General features: G+C 55.0%; 1 pseudogene; it reads right to left on the bottom strand.

The window, feature by feature from the left end:
- Positions 1 to 414: 414 nt before the first annotated feature.
- Positions 415 to 898, bottom strand: LOC103600585 (annotated as a pseudogene).
- Positions 899 to 4,212: the final 3,314 nt, after the last annotated feature.

The raw sequence follows: 4,212 nt of genomic DNA on the forward strand, positions 1-4,212 counted from the left end.
ACAGTCTCTGTGTCCCTCTCCTCACTCTGGGGAGACACAACTTTCTACTCACAGGTTCTACTGACCCTCCCCAGCTAATCCAAGGGGATGGGGTGACAGGTGATTCCTGCAGCAAGGACTCCTGGAGAAGAGCCTCTCTGGCTCAGTGCTTCCTCGGGGGCGGGCGATGGTCAACAGAGGCAAGGTAGGCGGGGGATGGTCAACAGAGGCAAGGTCTGAGCATGTGCAGCAAAGACATTGGTAGCAAAGGTTAACAGGAGGCTGTGCCCTGGAACGTAGCATCCCACTCGCTCTTGCTCCTGCGCCCCACCGGCTCCCTACGCCTCCCCACCTTCTTCAGTTCATTCTTTGTTTTCTTGTTTTGTTTGGTTTCTTGGTGCTGTCAAATGATCCTTTACTAAAACACTGCAGTTCTCAACTAGCTGGGAACTTCTCTGCACCACCGTTGATGCCATCTATGATGTCGTGAGGGTGGCACCATCAACATTGCAGCCCACAGACTGGGCTGTCCCCAGGATCCGTTAATGATTCCAGAAAGTTCTCTGGTTAAAGATCAGAGCTGCACCTGTTGGGCAGTGTTGACAATCTCATCACAAGTGCTCATTCCACTGTGCTTGATGTTTTTCTGCTTGTTTTGGTCTCTTGGCAGTTCCTTGAGGGCTTTGATGATCATCGCAGAGGCAGAAGGTGCCACCTTGACCTGGCCTGTCTGTTCTGAATGATCAGTTTCACTGATCAGATCCCTCCAGTCACCAGTTATCTTGGTGATGTCATCACCAACCATTTTTGTAGACAAACCCAGGGAGCCGATCTTGACGGCCAGGGCACCGACTTTCCTGTGGGTGTACCTCAGATATACAACTTCGATCTCGTTGGGGTCGAGTTTGGGTGGCATGGCAGAGGCGGTGGGTTCCTTTGGTGTGGCATTCACAACCTACCTGCCTGCTCTTCCAGGCTCATCTCCCAGGAACTTGCTCTGCCTTCCCGTGTGCTGGATACATTGATCTGCCTACCCCACCACCTGTGGTGTCTTGGGTGCCTTCGTGCCTTTGTACCTTCTGTTACCTCTGCCCGAAGTACACTTGTCTCTCTGCTAAGCCCCTGTCCATCTTTCAAGCTCAAATTAAATCCCCCTGTCTGGAGTCTTCCCTGGTCCCCATGGAGAGGATTAAGCAAAGACCACGAACCTTGCCAGCCTCTTTATGGGAAAGAAGGTTTATCTCATTGTACCGTAATTAATTGTTGGCCCTACTGTCTCATACCCCTGACATGTACTAGGCACTCTGTAAATGGTCGTGTGAGTGAACAAATGTGTGAATGAATGAATGAGCTAGTGGCAGGGCGAGAAAAGGAAATAGGGATGCGTCCTTTAAGGGGAAACCTGCATTGCTATGGGTGCTTCTCAAGACCTCCTTCAGGCTGCCCTCTCTGGAGGTCAGAGGTAGTCTTTTGGGCACTGTTTCTCCTCCTCTTGCCCCTCACTGGGTGCTAAGAAGTTCCTCAAGGATGCCGTGCTGTCTGCCTGGCCTCTTCCAAGGATTGCTTCATTGGCTGCTTGCTCGTGGCTTTTTTGGTCAGTTGAGCACAGGACTTGCATGTTTGGCAGGGACTTAATGCCTGAGAAAGCCTGGGAATCGGGTCTGGGTTAATTCAAAGGAAGAACCTTACCCTCTGCAGTGAGACTGGAGTGTGCTCAGGCGGCAGCCAGGCAGAGGGGTCATGGAGAGGGATGAGGGACCCTGGCTCTGGGGAATGAGTTCTTTGGAGACTATGTAGGAGCAGGTCCTTGAGGAGTGGGAAATAATAGCGACAACTTGTTGAGTTGAGATTGGGTGGGAGGGGGTGTGGGGTTGATGGCAGGGGTCTGGGAGAGAGTGAGTGAATGCATGTGCGCGTGTGCATGTGTGTGTGTGTGGTGGGGCATGTGGCAAGGAAGGTGGGCAAGGTTTCACCGTGAGGGTAGGAGAGAGCACGGGAGTGTGGGTGACTCAGTGGCCCAGCTCTACAGCAGCTTGCTATGAGGCGCCTGCAAAGGCTTTGCAGGGGGAGCTGAGAAAGAAATGAACCAGGGAGGCACAGGGGCCAGGCTGCATTGGAGTGGCTGAGATGCTGAGGCAGAGTGCGCCCTTTGCTTGCAAGGGCTAACACGGGCTTGGAGTTGCTGAGAGTACAGGTTACAGCCCCAGAAGAGGTTGAGGAAGCATTAAACAGACCCAGCACTTGGCCTGTGCCAGGCAGAGAGAGCAGGAGGAGCAGCATGGAAACCTTCTCAGGACTGGCTGCATGCATCCTCCCCCCCCCCCAACAGCAGGCTTTGGAGAACATGAGTGATTTGGGGCCCGGGCTGCTGAGGAGAGCTGGCAGCCTGTTTCCCACCTACCCAAGAGCGGTTTATATACTAATAGCCCACAGCACCCCAGGAGGGGTGAACGGGGATTCATTTGTTTTTCCAGAATTTGACCTCTGGGTAAAACTCTTCCCCCAAAATGTGCAGGTTTAAGTGAAAGTGATAAATCAGCCCCTTTGAAATGCAGAAGCAGCTTGGGGAAGCCCCTTTGATATGCAGCTTGGAACCGAGGCACTTAAAACTTGGGTTAATTCTCCGGGCTTTATTGGAGGCAGAGAAAGAGACGAGGAGGAAACCCGGGGCTGGTCATTAAGTCTGGAGGACTTGAAAAGCCTGGGGCAGGGGCCGGCGGCTGCAAAGGGATCACGAAGGCAAAGCGGCCCTGGGAAAGCATCCCCAGCCCGATGAACTCTAATCCCAGTTCCCACCCAGACAGATGAGACGCGGAGGGTGGGGGAGAGGAGGGGCGGGCAGGACAGGGGAGAGGCTCCGGGGGTGGGGGCGGTTGCTCTGGAAACGGGGCGGGCGCTGGGCAGGAGAGAGCCAGGGCTAACTTGGCAATTTCCTGAAAAGAGCTGAGAATTCCAGTGAGTGTGTGTCCCATTCACTGGGCAGCTCGTACTTTCAGAGGTCTGGGGTCTGCGGCCCCTCCATGGGAGCCAGGGCTGTATGGCTTGCCTGTTACCTCCGGGGCTCTGATCTCGGCCCTTCATTAGAAACATCTGCTCCTCACGCGCCCCTTGTCACAGGGTTGGTGGAAGAATAACGCCTCGAGGGCTCCACGAGATTTTCCGACAGGGGCTGGGGCTCCAAGGAGGCAAGCTTTCCCCACCCCATTCCCAGAAGGGCGGAAAGACGTGTGGAGACGGGGGGACCCCGGGGCTCCTTGGTGCTGGCCAGGGGACCCTTCCTCCTGGACTTTCCAGGGTGGTCCCCACTGTTATTCCCACAAGGGATAAGTCCAAGCCTTGTACTTGTCAGATGAACTCCAATTTGAGGTCTGGGATAAGAAGGCCCCGTAACTTTCCTCTACAGGAGACTCCTTAGGGCTTCTGAATGTGGCTCCCAGCGCTGACGGCCAGCCCTGCTTCCTCCCACGGCGAGCCGCCACTGGGCCGGCCCATGGGCTGTGGACAGGGAGAGGTGGGGACACAACTGGCTGCTGCCTGTCCACCCCTGCTCCGTCTGTTTTGGGTATTTTTGGAGGGAAGGTGGGGTAGGGAGGCAGGTGGGGGCAAGGATGGGAGTTGAGAAAGTAAAAACTTGGTCCTCTAGAGCTTGGTCCTCCTATTTCAGACAGGCCAGAGGGAAGGGCAGCTGACAAGCTCTTGTCAGCCTCTAGGTACTGAATTCCGTGGACACATTTATCAGGCACTTGGGCTGGCCTTTTGCCCCACATAGGTCCTGTCTCAGTGGGCTGGGGTTTCACGCACACAAACACGCAGGGTCAGCTTAGAAGGCAGTGACAGAGGCCTTTCCTGAGCCCCCGACAATCTCCCCACCCTCCTTCATCGTGAGGATCAAGAACCCATGTCCATTGGGAGGACGCTCTACTGTCAGTACACTCCCACTCGGACGCCAGCCCACCTGGGCCAGCAGGGCCTCAGGGGTCTGCCCAGATCTCCCAACATCTTTTCCTGTGTCAGGACAACATGCTTACAAGGTATTCCTCACTAGGTCTCAGACAAGGAAGTGACAGACAAGGAGTCAAACTAAATAAATCACAGAAATAACTTGCTTTAAGTTCCTTTAACTCAGGCAAAGTGAGAGGAGCCCCCGAGAAGGCTGGGGCCGTCTGTCACTTCCCATCTCCCTGGGGGATGCGGAGGAGTAGGGGACAAGGACCCTCAGCAGGGCCCAGCTCC

The sequence above is a fragment of the Galeopterus variegatus genome, unplaced genomic scaffold, assembly GCF_000696425.1.
Source record: "Galeopterus variegatus unplaced genomic scaffold, G_variegatus-3.0.2 Scaffold3397, whole genome shotgun sequence".
In the NCBI taxonomy this organism is placed as follows: Eukaryota; Metazoa; Chordata; class Mammalia; order Dermoptera; family Cynocephalidae; genus Galeopterus; species Galeopterus variegatus.